The sequence below is a fragment of the Accipiter gentilis genome, chromosome 34 (assembly GCF_929443795.1).
Source record: "Accipiter gentilis chromosome 34, bAccGen1.1, whole genome shotgun sequence".
Taxonomy (NCBI): domain Eukaryota; kingdom Metazoa; phylum Chordata; class Aves; order Accipitriformes; family Accipitridae; genus Astur; species Astur gentilis.
In genome coordinates this window covers 587449-611849 of record NC_064913.1, presented here as the reverse complement: position 1 = coordinate 611849, position 24401 = coordinate 587449, and the positions used below count along the sequence as shown (strand labels likewise).

General features: G+C 41.7%; 1 protein-coding gene across 2 annotated transcripts in view; it reads right to left on the bottom strand.

Moving 5' to 3' along the window:
• RASSF3 (Ras association domain family member 3) overlaps positions 1 to 24401 on the bottom strand; it is a 99470-nt gene that overhangs the window by 5843 nt on the left and 69226 nt on the right. The gene's annotated exons all lie outside the window — the stretch shown is intronic.

Below are 24401 nucleotides of genomic sequence, written 5' to 3'. Positions count from 1 at the left end.
TACAGCAATAGAAAGGATTAACATGTTAGGCAAATCAAATAGAGCACTTGGACTGAATGGTTAAATCAACACACCCAAAGACACTTGTGTCCTTTCTTTTGCCAACTGTTTTCACTCAAATATTTATGAGCCGTATGTAAAACAGCTCAGCTCATTTTATGGCTTGATTTGCTCATGTCAATGCTATGCAATACTGTTAAGAATACAGTTGCTATTTTCATGAAATATTACTTAGGGCACAAAAGAGTATTTCTAAACAAATGAAGAACATACATGAAAATAGCAGCATGTACTAACAAGTAACAACAACAGTCTCATGTGTCCCAACAACATAAGAGCATCCCTGCATTCCAACACGACAGATGGCATGTTACACACAGGGTCACCAACTACTACCCGAAACACCACAAGTAGCTCCCTAGTTATACAATGGCACACCAAATTAATGTTTTTTCCATGGGGAAGGCCCTATTAGATTTTTCAACTACTGCTTTTATGAGCTCGCTACAGATTTTACATGCAGCAGTAAAACCAATCCCTGGAGTTGGATTTTATCCAAACAAACATTTGTTCCCAACCCGTATTCCTGCAGCAAACGAGCATTATAAATACACTCCGGTTTCTACCACTAGCACAAATGCCATATATAGTACGAAAAGAGCTTCAGCTCTCAGCTTTAATGATTTTAAAACTTCACTTAGCAAAGGAGAAGCTCTGAAGAAGCTTGAAGCTTTCAGGGTACATGTAATCACAGGAATATACATTCATTGTATGGACAAACCGTCAAGTCACAGTGTTCCAGTCTGTCCTCACAAGCACATCTCAGCTGAGCTTATCCCAAGAAAGGATTTCCCCGATTTCAGTGGCCAGTCCTGTATCGGAGCCTTTGGGACACCACTCAGCGCACTCCTTTGCGGGCACTTCAGTTGGCTAGAAATGACCCCAAAGAGGAGCACATCTGGTGTGGAACTATAAGCTTCCATTTGCCAGAAATAATTTGGAGAGCTTTTTCTCTCTCCTAATTTAAAACCAGCTAGTTTTAGCTCTTTGGAACTTAGTTTTGCTTTTCCTATATGGCATTTTACTAAATGACATGCTGGAGTGGACTTTTTTCCCATAGCTATAAAAAGAAAGGTGTGGTCTGAATGGCGAACTGGAAGCCAGAAACCTTGAATTCTGATCTGGGCTCAGATACTGATTTTTTGCATAACACAGAGAATATACCTTTATTTGTTTATATTCCTCAGATCAGGAAACTGAGGTAAAAAGAAATACCAGTAAAACACAGCTCTGCTATTAGTTCCTTGAGCCCAACTCTAAGACTGCGTAAGCATCTTGCACAGTTGCCAGACCCCACCTAGTCTATTACAAAATACCAAATTACTAAATGTTGTCAGAATTCAAGTCTCTATTCTCACTAGAGAAATTAAGCTTTCTTGCCCTTCTATTTTTCATCTTCCCTCTCCCCCAAACTGCCATAATAATGCAAATACAGCTCCATCTGAACTGCTCACTTCATCTCCCCAGAGGCTCTTACAGCGTTGTAGTGTTCTATTTGGGGGCAAATGAATAATTATAAAACAAAGCAGGCATGGCGGGGGGGGGGGGGGGGGGGGCGGGGGGAAGTAGTAATTTTTTTTCTCTGAAATAGAAGTAAATGTTATTGCTGTTTTCATGCTTAAAATAAATACCAAAAGCAACGACCCATAGTCAGTCTGGAAATACAGGCACTCTAAATGTTGACTTCAAATAATGTTGTGGGAATGGAGAATGGACGGAGACAACATTAGCAGTGGATACGGAAGGGACAGGGAATAGCCTGCAGGCCTCTGGCCATAAAGGTCTGACAGAGCATTTGCCATTTATATGGCTGATTTCAAGGAACCAGGCTTTAACTTGGAATGTTCCTAGTCTGTATAGCTGCAGACAAGCACTTTCACATGCATACCAGCAAGACTCATCTGAGACACGAGCATATTGTGCAGTTCATACGTCTCTGATCTGCTAACAGTATTGATACTGAACTTCCAATAAGGGGCACTTCAGTTTTAATATTTATCATTATTCCACTGCTGATTGTTCAAACAGGTACCTCTCTCATCTACCCTGCTGGACTTGATTGTCACCATGATTACTGAAGTCATCCACAACATCCATTATCATCAAGAGAAAACACTAATAAGAAAAGAGGAAAACACTTACCACCTTTCCTATGTTCAAACCTCAACCTTTGTTTAAAAAACAACACCAACCCCCCCCTCCAAAACCCCACTTCACATGAACTTCTGTGCACCTCAAGAGATTTAATTTTGCAAAAAGGACTTTTAGGGACTGTAGATGACAGAAAGAACCTATTGCCTTTAATGGCATAGGGTAAGTTCACAAGGCTGACAGCTAGAAAACAACCTGTATGATTTTAAAAATAAAAGAGAGAGAGAGAGAAAACTTGGTAAACAAATTAGTAAGTATGAACAGACAGCAAGTAACTTTCTCCTTTTTTCATATACATTTCTGTTCTCCCAGGAAGATGTTCTCCCAAGAATGAGAGTCTTCTCAGGTGTGGCCCTGGTACAGAGCTGTGGGTCACTGGGCATCACTGGGGGAGCTGTCATTCCCTCGGTTAAGTTAGACATGATTCCCTACTTGAACATACCACTGGAATTTCCACCTTCTTGCATCAGCCCTAGAGGCCAGGCAATTTTGGTAAAGTTTAATTAAGCACACAGAAAACATGGAGCCCTGTTTACACAAAAGCTGAGATAACCTCCTGTAGCATACTGCCAACAAATGCAGCTATAACTCATAACTTCTAAACAACCAAAGCCTGTGCCTCAACTAATTTTAACAGTATGTAGGTTATGCAAAACTATGAACTGAATAGAAAAAAGGAATACTAGGAATAAAACATTAAAGAACAGACCCAAATCATTCAAGAAAAACACTGTACACAATAGACAGAAATGCTGTTTACTTCAATCACCATTTTCACTCCAGTCCACCATCCTTGGTGGACTTGACCATCAAGACCACAGACAGTGAACCGTGGAAGATACCTGTCAAAGGAAAGGAAACATAAGTCTGTCCCATTGGAAACCTAAGCCCAAGATATTAATGAATTAATCTGCAGATACCCTTCCACTCCCAAACAAAAGCTCAAAACACTCCAACTGCCCCCAACACATTGGGGCACATCACTTCAACCAAGCAAACAAAAGCTCCTTGCTAGCTAGACACCACTGCCTATAGAAAAATCACATTGCTGTCACACAGACTGCAGAGACAGTAAATCCCACATCACTGCTGTCAGGAGAAAGCCAATGAAGGAATACCTTGTTGAGTTTATTATGAACAAGAAAGCCTCAGCCCACTATGATTCACTGGGTCAGCTGCTCTCAGTGAGTATCATTAAGTAGCATATGCAGATTTGAGGCACTTGTGTATTTTAATTTTCCTAATTACATTCAACCAACATGTGAAGAGAAGCTGACAAGATGGTATACAGTTTAGCTGAATTGCTCTCAGCATACAGCGGCACTTCACTTTTGCCATACAGCTTTGTCTAGCCATGCTTTAAGTTAAAATAAGTAAGTCTTCTTTGACCAGTGTACTTAGGTGCATGGAAGAAGACTTGGCAAGCTCATTTCCCACAGTTCTCTTATTTCCTCCTGTACTTGCCACCTCATAACAGGACCCTCTAAAAGAAAAATCCTCTGCTAACTCTGCTTAGGTCTGGCAGATCAAATTCCACTTTGTTATCTCAGCAGGTATATTTATTACCTGTAGAAGACCTTGAGTCATCCAATACAACAGCAGAGTAACAGCAGTAACTAACTCATCTGTGCTATGCTTTACAATATGCTTGTATAACGTTGCTCTGAAATAGCGACCAAGTGCCTGAAGCCACACCTGCTCAGGGTGGGACTACTGGGGAAAGCAATTACTCCAACCTCAGCTGTTTTAAACAAAGGAGCAAGGGCATTTCAGAGGTGAGATCCCGATGTTACAGCCAAGTACACCTATCATCAGTTCTTGAGACAGTTCTGCCTGGTCCGGCAAGAGAGAAGCCACTCTGTGTGTCACCTGGTGGCTCACTCAGCCCAGGACAAAAGCTGCTTTTTCCACCGTAGCCTTCCCGTCCCCAACCCCCCCGTCATGCTCTGCAACCCATGGCACAGCTCCTTGGAACCAGCACACTGCTGAGGCCCGAGGGGCAGCACGCTCCAGCCAGCCAAATCATCTCTCAGACGATTCAGGCACAGCTGATTCATCTCCAGCTCTCTACAGAACGCCCAGCACACACGCCTCACAAAATTTGTACGCTGGGAATTGTGAAACTGCCTTTCTTCAAACATTAGGCCTGGTGATGAGTCTCCTAACCACAGATCCTTGTGTATGTCACGGCAGCAGAGTGGAGTATAAGCACTGGCAGCAGAGCAGTTCACACTACATCATCTTCTGTCAGCCAAGACCTAGATGTTGCTGGGCTTAACAATGGCACTTCTGGGTGCTAGTGTGTGTTCAAAAAAAGAATTTTCTCTATAAAACAATGCACAAACATTTCAATGTTATTTTTGTTAAAAAAATATCAAACCTGACTTAGGTGTGACTCCTTCATCACTTAGCCAAATGATATTCTCAGTAATGGCTGCCGTGTCATCACCCCTTCCTCCTCCCAGCCTAGTTAAGTGTGTTTTCCTCATTATCAGAGCTCCTGGTCTCCTTCCATTCTCTGCTTCTCATGTTATCTGTGCTTCCTGCCCAGCACAGATGTGAAAGATAAAAACTAATCTCAAGGAGACAGCTGAATACATCAGAACCTGTAGAGATGATATATCTGGGTCCAAAACACTACCTCTAGTCTGAGCTATTAACTTCTATGAAAATCATGCTGTCCTTCCCAACACTTACAGCACACACCATTACAACCATTTGTATTAAAGCCATTCCTCAGGTCAACCAAAGCAGCATTTCATTCTCAAATGAAATTCCTAAGCTACAGCTGCCAGTGAGAGGGGAAATGAGGCAAGTGCTTTCATTTTCCCAAGGGGAATAGCTGGTCTTTCATTAGAGCTCATGATGCAATGCCTCTTCACAGTTGAGCTTCCTCTCAACAAAAAGGGCAGAAAATGTTTTTTCTTAATCACCTCTATCCCCCATACACATCTCATTTATTGTATTGCAGATGTTTAGAGAAGCGGCACTCTCTTTTTAACATTTATGCTCAGTGCAAAGCCCCCCCAAGACTAGCTCAGCATGAATCCTCAAGGAACACAACTAAAACTGCACAGAATACAATTTTAATTAACTGCAAATCAAGTTGTGGTCCCCAAAAAGAAGAATCACATCACATCTAGGACTTTATGAAAGTTCAAGTCTCACGGTTACTGCCAAACCCTAGTACTGCATGCAGTAAGAAAGCACTAAGCTAAGCTCAACAGCTAGCTGCTATGGGATGAGGCTGAGAAAAAGTTCCACAAACAAAGAAAAACCCCAGACCCTGAAGCCTGTTTCCTCAGGATCCTTGCCTCGAGACAGATGCGTGGCTTCCCCAAGCTGCTACTATAGGCTTCTATTTGTGGAGGGATACAAGAAAGTCTCTCTCCTCTATTTAATCTCCGATTTTCACAAAACTTCTAGAAATTAGCATCTCCTGAGGAATGGGGAACCACGCTCCTCTTAATATTTCAGCTTGACAGACAAAGGAAAATATAGTGGACAAAAGGTTAACCTATCCCAGCAACATATTGAAGTATTTTTGTAAGAAATCTAAATAACAAGAGACCTGTGGGAGCTCAAGCCAACTTTTAAGCCATGTCACTCCCTATCCCCTGCCCTCACATTTCATATTAATCCCACACATATAGTGACCTTTGATTCAGTCAGACGAATAAAGTTGCCCTGATCCTGCTGTAAATTGTAGCCAGGAATCATTTTTGAAGTAAAGCGCTGAGGCTTTGACAAATGAGAAATGCAGCCTAATCTACATAAAAAAAACCCCAAACAAACAAACAAACAAAAAAAACCACAACAAAAAAACACACCAAAAACCACCCCCCCCCCCAAAACCCCTAAGTCTTGTTTAGTCATAAAAATTGCAGCTAATGCATTCTACTTGCATCATGTTTGCGTTAAAGAAAGGATTTAACTAACAGTCCTGTCATACAACAAAAAAGCCCAGCAGAGAACACAGGAAGGAAAACAGAGAAAGGGGACTTCTGATCTCAGTTGTTGCTACTTCTACAAGCAAGAGCACTCTCTTTCCTACACAGCCTGCCAGCACTCCCACAGGAAAGAAAGAAATTGAACCTTGCAATTAAATTATTCTGAAACAAACAACTTGTTTCTTCCTTATCCTAACTCTTCTGACAGCAGAGCAGCTTTTCTAGCAACAGCAATTTCTCCTTCCATCCCAGGGCAAGCCTGCACTCCGAAGATGCACTCTTCCTTCATTTGAAAGCCTGAGAATCACGAGGTAGAGCCACTGGTCATGTCCATCCACAGATGGTCAGTTAGAGACACCAGCAGCCAGAAAGGTATGGAGAAGACCAAAAGGGGGGCAGGGGGGCCAGGGAAAAGTATTAGCATCCAAGCATTGCACTTTCTCACAGAGCTGCACCTCGAAATGTTTGTGTCCTCCTGAATGGGGTGAGGTTGCTCTCTGGGTCAGGGAAAGGGGAATTTTCTGACAGGATGAATGTGGGCAGAATAACCTCTGTATCCTCTTTAGTACCTTTTGCTTTATGCACTCAGAGCCACCCAGTTCCCACCAGTCAGTGGCACACAGACCAAAGAAGCAGTCTCTTTTTTAGAAAAAGATTTTGTTTTTCTAAGCAGGTTTGGTTGGCCTGAGTCTTAAGCGATTGTCCTGACAATCAGAGCGAGTCCACAATCAGCCTGCACCATGCCCTCCTGAGGTAGAAGAGAAGCAGCACCCACCAGGTCAGGTGTATGGTGCATCCAGCCTGGTATTCTGCCTCTGACAGCAGCAAAAATAAAGGCTGTTTTGAGCAAGCACGTGAGCCTTTTTTGCAGCCTCTCTGCGGGCATCCACAAATGTAGCAGGAATTCAGAGGGCACCTCCCTTCCGAGTCTGTTCAGTGGCCATTTATGGAGCTGGTGTCCATGCATGCACATAAACCCTTTTTGAACCTGCCAATGCTGCCCATCTCTACACCTCCTGTGGCAGCAAGTTCCTGAAATTCATGACTGCTATCTGCTTTAAGCGGATCTTCTATTAAGACATAAGATAACTTCTGTTAAATATATTGAGTGCCCCTTAATCCTAATATGGCAGGACCTGGTGAACCTAAGTTTCACACTCAGCTTATACATCACTCTGATTTTGTAAACCATGATCACACCCCTCCTTTTTTTCTTCTCCAAAGTGAGGAGCCCTGGTCCCCTTAGTCTTTCCTGAAGTAGCTGCTCCGTCCCCTCAATCATTTTAGAGCAGGGCGACTAATTGCAGTAAGCCCTTCCTGAGATGTGGCAACCAGAGCTGCATGCAGAACTGAGGACATAGGTGCACCAAAGGTTAGGTGCTCTTTGTTTATTCATTTGTACACTACAGGTTTATGAAAAATCTTTATCTAAGATACCCATGATGCAATGTGGTCTCTCTATCAGGGCACTTCCATAGTAGTTAAAGAAATTCCTGTGCAACTACCACAGCTTACAATTTTAGCATAATTTTACAAGGTACAGGCATTCCAGTTAATAAGTAAATACTTGCTACTTTCAGAGTATTTTCAGTTTTTCCAAAGTACCACCACACCACATGGCTTGGCATGCTAATGAAAGCACTGAATGACAAAGGGTAAATAAAGTAAAGCATTATGGGTCCTGTCTGACCTCTCTGATATAAACACTCAGATGTTTATATGGTGAATATTTTTAAGCAGCAGAGAAACAAAAAAAGAACTCTTAACTTCCCTTTATTCCTTTTTAACAAATTATTTTCCTTCAAATAGAGGCAATATAAACACAGTTAATGTTCAGGCATTGTGAAAGGAAGGCTAGAAAAAGCAATCTATTTGTTGGTGACATTAAGATTGCTGCTTAAGTTTTGTTGAAGTTTATCATGACCTCACCTCTGAAAACCCCTAGCTACAAACCCTGTCATACCCTATATGGCTGTACTTTAACTACTGGCGTGCAACCCAGTTTTAAAAAGCCGGTCATCTGTTTAAAGTGAAAACCAACTCCATGAAGAATAGTATCTGAGGCTTGGCATTAAGATTCTGACCTCACACAGAAACACAGCAGGTTTTATGAAAAAAAAAAAGTACAAATCTGCATATTATGACATTTTTAGAGCAATATAGTACATGATTTAAGTAACATTTCACAGCTGTTTCAATTCTGCAAATTTCAGTAAAACTAGATGTAAGAGGCATCACAAACAGTAAATAACCTCCTTCAGGTCTCCTCTCCAGAAAGTATATGAGTTTTGACTGCTGCCTATTTAAGCCGATAAGGAGTTTAATGAAGTAAAATGGATTACCAGCCTCTTTGTGACCTGTGCAGCAAAATCTAGCTTTTAGCAGTCAGCTAAGAAACAAGCTTATACAAGATATTGTATAGAAAACTAATTAGTTTATCTTGAAAAGAAGGTTAAGTATGGTCTGGAAGCTGAGCTATTAATACAGTTAGCAATCAGACAATTAAGTAATATATTAGGACCCCAGGTCATTACACCACAGTATTTGCATGTGACCCTGCAATGCAAGAATCCAACACACTCCATCTTACAGAAGGCAGGAAGAGGTCGTTCGCCACAACAACCCCACAGGTCTTCAAATGCAGCTATCTATATTTTACATTAAAACTGGTACTGGAAACCAACCAGCCGTTCCTGGGGAAGCACAGTGGAGGAAGAACAAGCCCTGTGCCAGGCCAAGGCTTGCAGTCTTCTCCCCGTGGTTACTGCCGGCACTTCTCAAGTCTGAGGCAAGCTCAGTCATGGGCCTTGTCTCAGCAGAAGCTGGGTGATGTGCTGGTTTTCGCATGTGTGTCAAACACCATTTTATCTTTAGAGTAACATTCCCTTCCCGGGTTTGGCTGGGTAGTTCAAAGATTATGTCATCAAATTATTTTTTAAGCCTTCTGACAAAACCTGCCTGTATCGAGAAAAGGCAACAACTTCCTAACAAGGCTGAGCCTGCACATGGTCACAGTCCCACCAACCAAGTCATTTTTGTTTGGATTTGTTCTACTGAAAGAAAAAAAACAAACCTCTTAAGAATTGCACAGCAACAATTGTCATCTAGGAAATTTGTAATGTAATGCATTGGCTCTTCAGATATTGTGCAACCCTGCTAATTTTTCCCTTATCATGGACATGACAATGAAAACAATGTTATTCAAAAAGATGCACAGTCTTCTCAAATACTTGGGGGGGGGAGGAGGGGGGACACGACACACGGGACGACTTCCTTATTTGAGGGACATACAGTTCCCTCCAGAATTCAAGAAGTTACTGTGTCTCTCTCGGTCAACCTGGTGCTGATCTCATATTTGAAACTTTTCTGAAGGGAAAAAGCCTTCTACCACATCTGCATCTCAAAACCCCACAAAATTTAGGAAGCACAACTATCTATTTTTCAAATAAAATCTGCATTTTAAAGGCCTCAAGAGCCTATAACAATAACCCTGGCAGGGGGCGGGGGAGGGATGTTAAAAGTTATAAGCCATCACTGGTATCTTTAGTAAAGTACACACCCTCTAAGCCAAAGTATTTTCTTAGTATGTTGAATATGATCACAATAAAACCATCATATGCATTTACAGTCAACTTATGTAACTGCTGCTCTATATACATACACATCAGATGGCAAGAGCTAAAAGCTAACTCCATCTAAAACCTAATAAAGTTTTCAGTGACTGCACCTCTCCTTCAACAGAGCAAGCTAGGTTTCCATGAAATAAGCCCGTGGGAAATGTTTTTACACCAACACTACCTCTCTTGCTGCACTTTGCGTAATTAATACTCTACACAGCTTCCATACATATATTAAAAAAGGAACCAGTCTCTTCAAAGAGGCTTCCAAATTAGATATTTCACATAGTGCAGACAAAAGGAGGCACCCCTGCAGTCTAGCCTGCATGAAGGATTTTTCTTCTTTTACACTCCAGAAAATTTATATCACCTAGCACATTTCATTAACAGCTGATACTGTAATGCCTGCATCCTCCTGTACAGCCTTTATTATTAGCATGTTTTTATTAAAAATAGGGTAGTATCCAAAAGATTTCTGAAGCAGCACACCACAATCATTAGCTTTACCTACTACTGCCAGATCAGATCTGGCAAAAATTCAGTTCGGTATTTCAGGAAAGAAAAAAAGGAGAGGGGGCAAACTCGGCAGCCATGTCAGCAACACCACTGTGTACTACTACAGCATAAACTTACATTGACCTTAATGAGAGAATTTTACCTCTCTTTTATATCCCCAGCCTTAAGAGGTTAAGTGCTGAAAAATAAATACCAGAACCCTTTAGTCAATTATCTGTCTCAAGGCTGCAGCAAACAGGAATTTTTTAGTTCTTTCCCCACCTTCATTCAATTTTACTAAAGTTCCAGATTGAACTTACTAAAGCTTCAGAGCTCAGATTTGACGGCTGTTCCAGTAAGAAAGAAAATGAAGAGTTTTGAAAAGGTTTGAACCAGTCTTGGATCCAGCTTTGCTGCAAGTCCCTGGTTTAAATTCTTCTTATCCTGCAGATGATGAATACAGTTGAGTGGCTTAGATGAGAAGAAACTGGCAAAGGCAGTGGGCCACTGGACCTTAGCCATTCAGCCCCATGCCACCACCAACTAAAGCCCATGTCCTAGAGACCTCAAGCTCACACTGGTGAGGTAGTACTCAGTCCTCAGATCTCTGCATTGTGAGGAAACTGACCCATTGATTCAGCAAGACTATGCCTTGAATAAACTCATCAGCATGGTAATGATAACCTGCTTTCTGAGGGGTTTTAATCCCTTTTTTTTTTCTACACCCTGTTTTTATTCCTCATACATTTAAACTGGCTACCAAGCACTTCAGCTGCAAGCAGAGCGGGACTACACAAGGGCAAGTTTCTTCAGAACTCGTATGTTCTCTAAAAAGAAAACCAACACACACTACTACCATTATGAAAATTGAAAACGGCCACCAACTTAGAGTCAACCCTTTTTGCAAAAATACACTTGCTGCCTAGTTTCAAGTATGAATTTGTTTTCCAGAACACACATGCACACACACATTTATTTCTCACAAATGAATCCAGATGCCTCAAGTTGTAGACATCCATGCTGGGACAATTTAAAAGACTACTGCTTTTAGCTGTATGCCTGCTTCTCTGCTAGATGCTACCACTGCCTTGGAAACCAGTGTCAGCTGTCACAGTCCTCATCCAGTAACAGACCCACTACCAGGCTGCAGATCACTTCTACAAATACAGGAGGCTCCTTTCTTAATTAGGATGAACATAGTATTTTTTCCTTTTACAGGTGAAAAAGAACAGGATAAACAAATTGAAACCAAAAGCACTAGCAAAGGAAAGTGGGGCTTTTCTTTTATTTTTGTACAGGTATTAAAAAACAAAAAGGCCACAGATTATAAAAACAACCATTAAAAAAGTTTGCAGCATAAGAGAACTACAGTGCAATAAACCCTTTACCACACAGGTCCCAACTTACCCAAACACTGTGCAAGCCTGGTGCCATGTATAAGCAGACAGTTTACACCACTAACATCTCCAGTGGTGATGCCAGCATGCCACTCACTCCCAATCAACTCACAATTTCTGTCTTGGGGAAGACAATTCTGTAGTATTGAGTTGCTTCTGAATCACAGGGCAATTGTTACAATCAGACTTTTTTTTTTAATGACATCAATAAAAGAGTGGGGTGATACCAGTGCTATTCAGATCAACACTGGCAGGACACAGTGGAGAGAAGAGAACAGAGTAGGAGGTCACAATGGGTAAGCTTTCAAGGGAGGTGTGAACAGAAGACTTTAGAACACAGTTGATGAATATCCCACTGGAAAAGCTGGTTAAACAAACTTTTCTTCTGAGGAAAGGTCAGGAGAACAGCAATTAGGCTGCACTAGAGAAAAGGGCTTGCTTGCTTACAACCTGATGCTATGGCCCAACTCCAAACACAAGTTATTTTGCCATGCTGGAGAATGGCCACCAGGAAACCAGAGAAGGGGGAAAAAGATTACATGCTTTGTTCTTAAGCAGCAAATGGTAGAATGTGTTGATTTTACAACAAAAAGTTCAAAAGTTGTTCTTTTTTTCTTTCCAAACAGCTATTTCCCTGCTTTTATGGGCAGGATGTTACAGGCACAAGGAAACACTGCTGCTACTCCACCTTTCCTTACAACCAACTTCTGCTTCAGGAAATGTAATTATGAAGCTCATGAAAGCATGAGATCTGTTAGAGCTGATACACATTTCAGGTGGAAGGAGAAGAGAGCCTACTAAAATTTTTCATTAAAAACCCCACCCTTGTTAATGTTAAAGAGAATAGGGAGAATCGGTACCCACCACACCCTCTGAAAACACTCTCAGAAGACAAGACTCATTAAAAAGGACAGGTCACCTTATGGACAAGCATGGGGTAAGCTGAAAACAATAGAAATAAAGTTTCCTCAAACAAATAACAAATTCTGCAAAGCAAAACCACAAATTAATAGCCTTTTATTAAAAGTCCCTGAAATACTTTTGTTAACTTTTCCTGTACTTTACCAGAAAATACCAAGACTCTTGATGTTTAATTCACATTTTTAGGGGGCAAATAAAGCAAGCAATCTGGTATCAAGTCCATTTAAACAGGGGATCAAAAATGAAAATTTAAAAAAAAAAAAATCACCCAACTGGAAATGCAATGTTTACCTATGTCTGTAAACTTAAACTTGTTAAGTTACTAAGTTATAACACTAACTTATACTAGAAGTTTATCAATCTCAGGAGCCATTCTTAGCTTACAAATATACACATGCACACCTAAAACTATATAGTCGAGGGGAATCTCTTCAAGAGCCGGGAAAAATAAGAATCCATCTGGAACTTCTGACAAATGGGAAAGCATTAGTCCTGTAAACAGACTGGTCAGTTCACACCCACTCTTCCATTGAGCATATATAACACAGGTCCCCCTAAGACAACCTCTCTAACTGCAGACTTGCCATGTGTGAAGGACCTCAGCTTTACACACCTCAACCAAAAACGTAATGAATTAAAAATTTTTCCTTCTTCTGTTCCAAACCTGTATGGGCAATTTAGCCAAAACACTCAAATTAAACCAAATTTCTATCAGTAGCTCCTTTATGTAATCTGATATAAAACCTCTTCAAATTAACAAAGGTCATAGGTTCATGTAAAAAACTCTTCTGTCACGCCTAGTTGCATGGGGTAGGGAAGGGGGAGAGGTACATACTGTTGCTTCCTACACAGCATCTTGGCCAGGCAATACCATATTATAATGCAAGACATAAGGAGCAGACCTCCAAACTCCAGACAAGAGAACAGTGGAGAGAAGGTATTCAGTTTTCTATTTTTTTTTTTTAAAGTTGTTCATTTAGCATCTAAACAATCATTTCCATCTCACTGACTTGTATTACAAATGTCAAAAGTTACAGTAGCATAGTAAAGAGTGTCATCTTTGCACATAAACTACAAGGCATCCCTGAGCCTAAGAAAGTTCTCTCAATATGACAGAGCCTGGTCCTTGATTATTAGGACCGTTCATTAGTAAGTCCTAATGAAATCAGTGGAGTTACTCATGCAGTCATTTATTGGAAGAATTAATTAGTACATCTTAATGAAAATCACTGTAGTTACTGACATAGGCTTTATAAACATACCAAGGTGACACACACTGATGCCCATGTGTGCACATGCAGGGAAGAGATGTTTTTAGAAAAAATAACATGGCAACATCAAAGTGTGGAAACACGAGCACTTAAAGGGAGCTTACTACATGCTTTTAATCAAATGTTTTTTATGATGCAAAGTGGGAAGAAGCCAGCCACAGCTGGTTGTAGCATTATAAAATCAGCATTTCAGAAAAAGAACAGAGGCAATCTAAACCAGCAAACTACAAAGGATGCAAGTGATCCTAAGATAATGCTGTGGGGTATACAACTTGAGATGCCACCACACCTTCCAGTTTTGCTTCAGTAAGTTGCATTTTGTTTGTAATTTCTCAATCTAGTACATCTTACAAATTTACATTATTGGAAAATTAACAAAGCCCCAAACATCTTAACAGACTTAACCAGACTAGGAAATACCATATTTCTAGTAAGTCATAAGAAGCTTAATCCTGTCCTAAGGAAAGACACTGATCAAAACCAGTAACATCTTGATGTTACCGGTAATGAAAGGAGAGCACGCTCTCTCCAACTTGTACTCCTAAGCAGTTTTACATGGCCACACAATTATACTAGAAATGAAGCACACCTGCTTCCAGCCACCCTCCCACACAGACACACAGTGTTTTGGTCATACAGCCCATACGCAGGACAGTCAAGGAGCCTGCTCTGGCACACAGCTTCCCAAAACACCCTCTGCACCTGACAGAGGGGCAGACACTGTGCAGACCCTGCACCACAGTTCCCTCCTTCCACTGGAGTCCCAGCTCCGTGCCCCAAGCTGCAAAGGATGAAGCTGGGCAAGAAATATTTACATTTTCCAACAGAATTAACCTGAGTGCCAGTTATGGAGCTGCACTCCTTTCCTGTTTGGCACATCTCAGAGTCCATCAGCCACTGCTATGTTTTTCCTGCCCACACAGGACACCTGCACCCAACCTGATTTTAAAACACTTTGAAGGGAATTTGTGTGCATGTAAACAGGCAGGTGCAATACCATCAAGGAGTCATGCTCTTGTTTTAGTTAGTTCAGATGTTGCCAATAAAAAGGGTAACAGAATAATTTTCACCACAGAAGATTATTTTATATATTAGTAATATATGGTAGGTGGATGACCAACTGACTGCTGTAACTGGTGATACACTCGGAGCTGGTGGGTGGAGAGAGGATTCCTGCCGGCAGGCACTGGAGTACCAGCCCTTGGCAGTGCCTTGCCCACGGATTGGGGGCATCAGACGTGCTCCTGTGTATTAGGACTGCTCATAACCTGCACTCCTACTCCCTCTGGGAACTCTTTGCAAACTACTACTGGTTAAGAGAATAATTTGCCAGCACAACTGGAGATTCCTGGGAATATTTTGCAAATCAGCTGTAAACAGTAGGTTTAGCAAATCCTTTCTAAACATTACACGTAACAAGGAAGCATTATCTCTGGACTCATAACCTCAGCATCCTTGGGTTTCAGTTTACAGTAAGTCCCATATATCTGTTTAACAGGAGGTTTTGAAATACCAAGTTATCAGGAATGCTGGCAATAGGATACTAGATTTTCACATTAACTTTTCTAACATTACAAGATCTTCCAGATCTGACTGCTTCAGTTCAGAAGGAGTACTCCCACTGAAAGGGCTACTGCCACCTTCCACCACGACAGCTGTTTGCAAAACGTGACCTCTGTCTGCATCCAAAACCTCGCTCATATTTGCTGTCTTGATCCAAGCTGTTTAAATGACCGTGTGTTGCTGGTAGCTCTGGAGTAGAAAAAGCACTAAAACCCAGTATAGTAAGATTAAAAACTAAGAATTAACAAAAGAAAGAGGAGCCAAAAGGGCATAGTAATCCTTGTTTAGATTTATAAATAACAGAACACAACTCTCCCCACACCCAGACTGACTTAGAAGCTCCTAACATCCAGCTCGCTTATTAGAACAAGAGCCATCAAAATGCTGCCAAGTGACACCTGGCCCCTTAAGAGGCCTCTCATTTACTTTCTCTGCATCTGGATAATGGGAAAAGTCAGTATTTTTCACTCCTGCACTCAAAACACGAATGAAGAGCCAGTTCAGATTTTGCCACGAATACACTTGTAGTTTTAAGGAGATAAGGTTTAATCTAGGAGTCTTTAATCGTGTGCCTTGGAAGTGAAGTGCTGAACAAGGGTAGGTTATAAGCTTTACTATGAACTTGAACCCAACCACTAAATAATGGGTTTAAGCACGTTTCATTGGAAATAAGGCTATAGAAAGGTATTTAAAATGCTTTCAGCAGACAAATACAGTACATATCCAAGTGTCAAATTGCAACAATAATTTGCAAACAGATTATTTGAAAAGAACACAACCCATTACCTCTATGGTACACAAGTATGTATTGACCGAAATTGTGGCAGACAGCAACAGCCGTTTTTCATTTGGTCACAACTTTGACAAATGTTTAAAAGCCTGAGCCAGGGTTCACAATACTATGTATCAAGACAATATTTTTCCCCTCTCAAAACTCCAGCCAAAACTGCTCTGTTGCAGCAGACGGAGAAGCTGCAGGGAAACGGTGGGTTTGTCCACAACAGAAATTCATCCAAGTGTCTCTGGAACAGCTGCAACTGCGAAGGGAGAGCTGTGGAGTCCAAGAGGATGACAGGGAACCAGCAGGGAAAGGTAGTGCAGGCACAGCAAGTCAGGAGCATGTGCTGAAGGAGATGTATTTAGCTGTGTTTCAGAGTTGCTGCTCAATTCAAGGACCACCTACTGTTTAAATAAATGCATCCATCTTTTTGAGCAGCATCATTATACTCACTCATCAACAACCAAATAAAATTTAGAACAAACCAATTAATTCGTGGTTTATCATCAGTATATTTTTCTCCACACTCCACATAGCACTGTTTTCCTCACACACTTCCAAACACGAGGATTTTTAGGTGTTCTGTGGCAATATCTTCATCAAGCAACTGTAAGCGTGAGGTTGGGTCTGCAAGACCCCTTGCTGCAGAAACTGGAAGACAACCAGCAAAGGAGGCAGGAACAGCAGGAGGAACCCCAGAGTGAAACTGGCTTGGCAGGAATGGGTTCCACCCCAGCCCTCAAAAAGGGTTTTAAGTACAAAAATATCCACAGATGATTGCTAATGGCAGGTTCTCTCCTTTTGGGGGAGCTGACTTGAGACCTGATAGTAATTATGACTTGCTGGGTCATGAACATTCACATCTGCAAACAAAGCAAGCACATGCAGGATCTGTGCATTTTCTGCAATGTGAGGTACACACAGAAGTCTTGTCACAGCTGTAGATCTAACCAGATCAGAAGACGAAGACATTACTTAGTACACAAAGGAGGGAGCAAAGAGGGGGAGAGGATGGGACACTGATCTGGGTCAAAAGACTTGAACAGTTGCATTCCCGTGCCAGGTGATGCAGCAAGACAGGAGAAGCCAACTCTGCCTGACAAACCCAACTGCCATATTTGAGAAACCCTAGTGCATCCAAGATGCCTGCACAGGGCTGGCAGATATGTCAGCAGTTTAGCGGGATGCCCGCAACCCATCAAGTGGCAATGGGAGAGTGGGCAGGATACACATCCCACAGTACCCAAAATGACACCAGATACTTCTGGTTTAAGCAGCTGAGTCCCAGCCTATACGTTGATTTGGTGGCGAGCTGAATTGCTCTCAGCTCCGATGCCAGCATTGTCGGTGAGACACTTGCATTCACACACCTGCATATAGGTGTTTTAGTCCAGAGCTGAACCCTACCCCAATGACACTAGCAAGAGGCAGACTCACAAAAAAACACAGAAAGATGGGGTAGTTTTTGCAGGTAACAGTTAACCTGTGGAATTCCATGTCACAGGACTCTGGGAATGCTACAAGTTTACATAGGTGCAAAAGCAACTAGGCAACTCACAGAAGAAAATAACCTAGCCTGCAAATCAAAGAGGCTGGAAAAATGTTCTGGCAAAACACCACTGTGTATTTGCCCCAGTTTTCTACTCTTCCCCTCGCACCTACCATCAGCAACTGTCAGATGGGATGCTGGTCTAGATAGATCTTGCTTTTGCCTTTGTAGAGGTATTCACACATTCCTTATGTTTCAGCATCCACTATGGAATGGGAATATCGCCACTGTGCAAGAGAGAAACAAACAGCGGGTCCCAAGCTAACCAAGGTGACTGCCAGACAAGACCTGCGCAGAGCCTGAGGTGAACAGCTACAGATCACCCAATTCAACCCTAACACAAAACAGACTTCTTAAAACCAGAAACACGGAGGGAGTAGTGGTGCACTTGCAGATGGGAAGAAGCTGTTGTTAATATGTTATTATTGGAAAGCACGTTCACAAACATTTGTGAAATATCATAGGAGGGGGAAAAAAAACCAAACCCACCAAAAAACCCACACACATGTTGAAATGATTAATTCTTCTTTTAAAGCAAGCTTTGAGTACCGTGCAGGAAACTTATGGCCTTATGCCACATACTCCACAAAAAGGAGAAGGGGAAATACTCATCAAGATTAGCACCATGTATTCTGTGTGCTGGATGAAGCAAAGAGTCTGTGGGAGGGATGCTGGCAAGCAATAATGTAATTAAAAATTGTAACCCAACCCAGAGAAACAAGGAGGAGAAATAACACTGGCTTTTCCAAACTAGAGACAACTTGACTTAGTTATCCTGTGTTTTTAAAGATAAACAAACACACACTTTAATGTGGTCATTTATAAAAGAATTATTTTACTACCTAGAAAGCACAATCGAGAATTAGAGTACCATGGAGCTAGGATTCATCAAAAAACTATGAAGACTATGATCACACTTTACACTTAAGGACAAAGATGTTTTCAGATGAGAATAGTTATGCTTAACTTTATATAACTAAACCCTGGCATGCATATGCGCATATATATGTATGTGTGTGTGTGCGCGCGCATATTTTTTTTCCCTCGTACCTCAACAAGAATTCTGCTAAACAACTATTTATGTTTAAAAGATCTGTAATAAACTAAAAGATGTGGGAGTTGGGCTTGAATGAAAAAATAACCACAAGAACAGATGAAACACTACAAAAAGTGATCATGTTCTCTTGCTTCCCTCATTAAAATACACTGCAGCACACATAACTCTTTTAAGCTCCTCTCTTGGGGAAAGAGTTTATTTAGCTTTTTGCACAAATTTTCTTTAAAGCATTTTCTTGCTTTACTACAGATAGTTTATCTAGTTGTTACTTACATTGCTGCTTCTGATGAAACACTGTTATAGGACTTGCTTTCTTCTTCTTACTAATGCGCTCCTCTGTTCCTTCTCAGCACTTCATTCGTGCATTGTCCAGCCACCAGACAAAATGGGAGCTTCCTCAAGCTTAGCAAGACTGTAACATTCTTCCCGCTCATGTTTGAGTTGCACGAACAATTTTCAAACACAAGTCTTGAATCTGAAGTCAGCATTTTACTATTTAAAAGACTGTCAGCTTATTTCAGAGCTCTGTTTGAAGCCCACAGAGAAAGCAGTAGTCCACCTTTTCTGTTGCCCTGTCTGGAGAAAGTGTGGTCAACCCACCACACTTACAGAAGACATTTTAGAGAGTTGCTGTTCAGAGGTCTCTGTTGAAGAAAAAAATCTGCCAAAGAGACCTCCGCTGTCTCAAAGAAATAACAGGACACTGTCCCTGTCCAAGTAACAGGACAAGCTTCAGAGAAGCCAGCTCGTGTTTCAACCCAAGAGGCAGATATGAAATTGTTACAGCTGGCTTTCATTTTGACAGGTCAGGAGAAATCTGCAAATCCTACACACCTATGGCACATGAGAATTAATCTATCCAGCCAGGGCAAAACGAAAAGCGAGAATTACCCCCCCCCCCTCTGTTTACAACCTTCAAGGAAGACAGAGACTTGTATTTCCCAAGATCTACCTTTTAATTTCAGCAAGCATTAACAGCCTTCTACAAAGGTCAAAAAAAAAAGGCAGGGGGCAGGGGGAGGCACCATTTCTGCCTTAATACCAGCAGAGAAAGAAACAAGGAGAAATGTGGGAATTTAAGGCCATAATATACATGACCTTATCTAAGTAGGGATACAAATAAAGAGTGACTTGAAAGAAAAATTGGTTGAACTACCATCTATCATATATTAAAAAAAAACCCCAAACAAACACAAAAACCACAAACAAAAAACTCAACAGTTTAAAAGGATAATAAAGAAAAGTATGAGCAGAAAGGGTATCTGGTCAAGAGTTCAAGACTGCATCAAGTTTCACAGGGTAATCAGATACTGTGTGGAAGCCAACAAACATAACAGGATGGCCTTCCTGAGCAAAGGAAAAATTATTGGCTAGAAACTAACAGGACAGCTTCTGTGTTCCTGGGTATTGGGAGGGCCAAAACCAGGTTTGCAAGGTAACCCTCAGCCAATTCCTCAAACACAGCCTGCAGCTAATCAGCAGAGCTAATCCCCTTCTTGCAAGACAGACCTTTTCTTACCTGAAAAGAACCCTAATGAGAGAAGCGCGTGCAGATCCTACAACTTACATTGAACACATTAAAAATACATAGAGATTCTGTAAAAATCCACCTGCATACTTGTTTACATTTCCCTAATCTGGGCAATACAGCAGAGTGTCACTGGTGGAGGCAGAAGAGCTATGTCTAGCACCACAGAAAAAGGAAACTGAAGGTCCTACAGCCTTTCCCTTGAAGCTGCAAAACGAAAACCAGTCAACCTTCCTTTGTTCATTTTCACACTTTTTCCAGAAATTTGCATTGATGGGGTGGCAGAGGGGAGTTGTGTGAAAGTACTGTTCAAATAAAAACCCACCTCAAAGAATCCCACCACCATCTGTTGCAATTTATGAGAGAGGTATTTTAAACCATACAATCCCCTAAGGCATGCTGCTCCTCTCACTGGCCCCTCTTGTACGATTCAGGGAATTCTGCCTTGAGTAGCACCAACACATAGCTACATCCCAAGGAATTAAGAGAGATAGGAAGACAAATGTCTGAAGTCAGTGAGTGTCTCTCAGCATTTTGTAAATTCTGCTACTGCCCCGATTGTGCAACTTTCCCGCAGAAAACCCTTGGGCTGAGGCAGGCATGGAGAGATGATGGAACATTAACTTTTCCTGAAGTAAACAGCAGGCTACGCACCAGGACAGCGCTGCTCCAAGCAGCTGCCAGCAGGTCCAAAGGGCAATATATACTACCTGGGGACAGGGTAAACTGAAAAAAACACCCCAGTGATGGCAGCTACAGAAAGACACGGACAAGATGCCTAACACCTCTCCTCTCCCACAGCAGGAAGGGTGGAGTAGAAGTCTCTGACAGCCTCCCTGCAGGAGAGGCCTCTCCTGCTGCACCTTGTTTTTACCAGCAGAGCTCTAAAGGATCTCTCATAGCCACCCATAGAGCAATTGGCTCTGCGCCTACCTCCTCAGAGCAGAACTGGGGAAGCCAGGAAGCCCAAGCGCAGGTGTCTCAACCTATGACATGGCTGAACCGACACAGTAAGGGAGCAAAGGCTCCTGCAAATTCATCCGGTTGAAAAAATGCAGTGGTCTCCTATGCAGAGCTTCTGAAATACACAGACTCTGTGAATGTAAATTAGCTGGCCGTCCCAAAAGAAAGTGGGTTAGAAAGAAAGTGCAAATCATCATCTGACCTATCCCACAGAGATTAAGATAGAAACATTGGCATTTGGGGAAAGGAAACGGCTACAAAGAGTAAATACTCAGGGCAGTAAGTACCTGCACGGAGAGCAGGTAAGTAGCTGTTATCTGACAAGGGAAATGAGTGGCTGTAGGAGGTACCAGAGATCAAAGATACAGTAAGTAGAGCAGGGAGGAGATTAAAGGGCTGAGCTGCAGACACCCACCCAACCCAGGCTGAGTCAGTACAACAGCACGGAAAAGACCAAGGAGAGCTCAAGCCCTGGTGGAAAAGGGTGTCCTGCTGCACCCAAGAGACATGTGAGCAGAAATCATCACAGGGAGCAAATAAACAGCCAAGGTAGGGCTGGGCAAGAGGAATCAAGAAAAGGTACAAGCCACTGATGCAAGTGGAAGGCAAACGGTCACTGTTCTACAACCTAAGTACTTCCCAGCTCTGCAAACGCCTCAACATCAGGGTGCTCTTTGGACACGGCAATGGTCCACCATGTCAAACAAAACTGTCTTCTAGCAAAGTCACACCACCACAGCCTCCACGCCCAGTGGAAGAAACACTTTAAAGAAGCAGTTGGGAAGCCATTTATATTGTATCCCGGTATAAATGCCCAGTGGTCCAGGACATACAGATAAATTCTCCTCAACTCAGGTTAAGGATTTGCTATAGAAGGCCAGGAAACAGAGTGCTACACTTCTGACTTCCAGCTCTCCAGAAGCCAACCCCATCCCAGGGAGGGCTCTGCCTTTACTCGCAGCTTACCCTGCTGTCTGGTAACATGTGGTTTGATCTCCCTGCAGCTGCTGCTGTCTTCCTGCGCATCCTGGGCCACTCTGAGGGCACAGAAGATAAGCTATAGCAGCCTGGTCTGCAAAAACATGACTTCAATCCTCGCTTCTTTAGAGAGACTATTCACACTGCATAACAAGCAAAAAAGGAAATGGAGATAAAGAAGAGCTGACTGCAACTAGTCAACAGACTGGGAAGTCAAGTACTATAGTTTGCTCACTCATACAATACAGTAAAAAGAAAACTGGAGGCAGTACAGCTTGGTGACCTAGGGGTACCAAAAAGAACAGCAAAGTCGTTTGCTGCTACCTAATAACAACGGAGATGAGTCTGTCTCTCCTCACTGTGAGAGCCAAGGGGAAAAAAAAAGCAACACTTCACTTTGACAGTTGAAAATCTAAAGGGATTTAAAGTGTGTGTTAAAAATCAAATGGAATGCTGATTCTTTTCCTACAGAGGTGCACTTTAATTCACCCAATGGCCTCAAATACCTGGAAGCGGCCATCACTTCTAGCATTCACATACCACACCTAAGTGTCTCAGAGGAAGCTGCTGGATGTCACTGACCAACTTCAAATTAAAGCATGACAAGTCAAAAAGCAAGATTGCTCCTATTGCTATGTGTAAAGCAAGCTTCTAAGAAAGCACTTGTCAAACCCATTTGTTTTTTTAAATAGTACTTGTCACAACAGCTAAGCCATTTTAGGAAGCGTTTAAAAAAAGAATAAGCTAAACATAGTGCTAAATTTGAGGTCTACAGACCTCAAGTGCTTTTTCCTAATTACCTTTCATTTCAATATCACATTCAACAGGTCAGAATATGGAAAGGCTTTTCTGAACTTCAAGAGTTTGAAACCTGATTTTCACAGGTGTCAAGTGCTTGCAGTTGTCATCAACTTTTCTGAAGGTATAGGACAAAGGGCTGTCAGTTGCACTAAAGAAAAAAAAAAATCCTTTAATCCTTTCTAGAGAAGACAAACCAGTAACAACAAAAGTTATTTGCACAGTAAAGTCCAAAAGGACTATGAATTTAAAAATTAATGCTTAGTCTTGTGTTTACATTTAATACCACAGTGTGCCTGCAATAACACTGAAAGCAAAACACCCCTCACCACTTGCTGCAAGCTTGATATTAGTGTGTATTTCATATGTCTCAAAACATATTTAAGCTAGCTTTGGCAGACAGACTCAGTATGTTTATAAATTACTTCTGCATAGTGTAGATTACCTGCTGATAGGTATTTTCTCAGTACTAAGTAATGAATGGTTAGACTTCAACAATGAAATACAGCTTCCTTCTGATCAGCTGCCATTCGCAGTGGCAAAAGTGAAATATGAATGTATGGAAAAGGACTACATAGCAGTTTCGCCTCAATTTTTTTGTGCTTTAAAATAAAAAGATATATTTCCTGCCGGTTTTAACATGTTATCCATTGCCAGTTTAATTTTGCTAAGAGAAGATTCCTCTTCAGTCTGTCACTTTGACTAGCCAAGAGAGAAGACGAGAGCACTTAAAAGAGTTGTTTATGAGATGACAAATGCTTTGAAGGACCTCTTAGGTATGTATTAGAATATCAATTTAGACTAGCAGTGGAAGTTACTTCTGAAAGAGACAACTCTCCATTAGATCTCTCCAGAAGATAACACCTTCAGACTTGAAGCTGTGCATCCAATTTAAGATTTCCCAACAGCAAGTAATTCAAAATTGAAGCTACCATTTATTTTCTTAATGCTCAAGACTTAGGAGCAGTAGATAGCACTACATGGTACAGTCCCTCACTTTAAACCACCGTTAAGAAAGAAATTAGGGGGGTTTTTTGGTGGTTGTTTGTTGGGTTTTTTTTAAACATTATATAGCCAATTCTCTACTGTGGGGAGCTGGAAGGAAAATACAGGCAGAGGTGAAGCACAAGCAGTGAACAGTGTGATCCAAAAAACACCCCAGGTAAGTTGTCTCTACATTCTGACATGGCTGGTACTGAGCTACTGTCAGTAAGCTCTGCTGAACCTAAGTCAGCTCCTCCACAGACACCAAGGCATCACTGGAAAGAGCTACGGTGCAGGACGTAGTCCATGCATTACGAAACTCTCCACACACCAACCGGCCC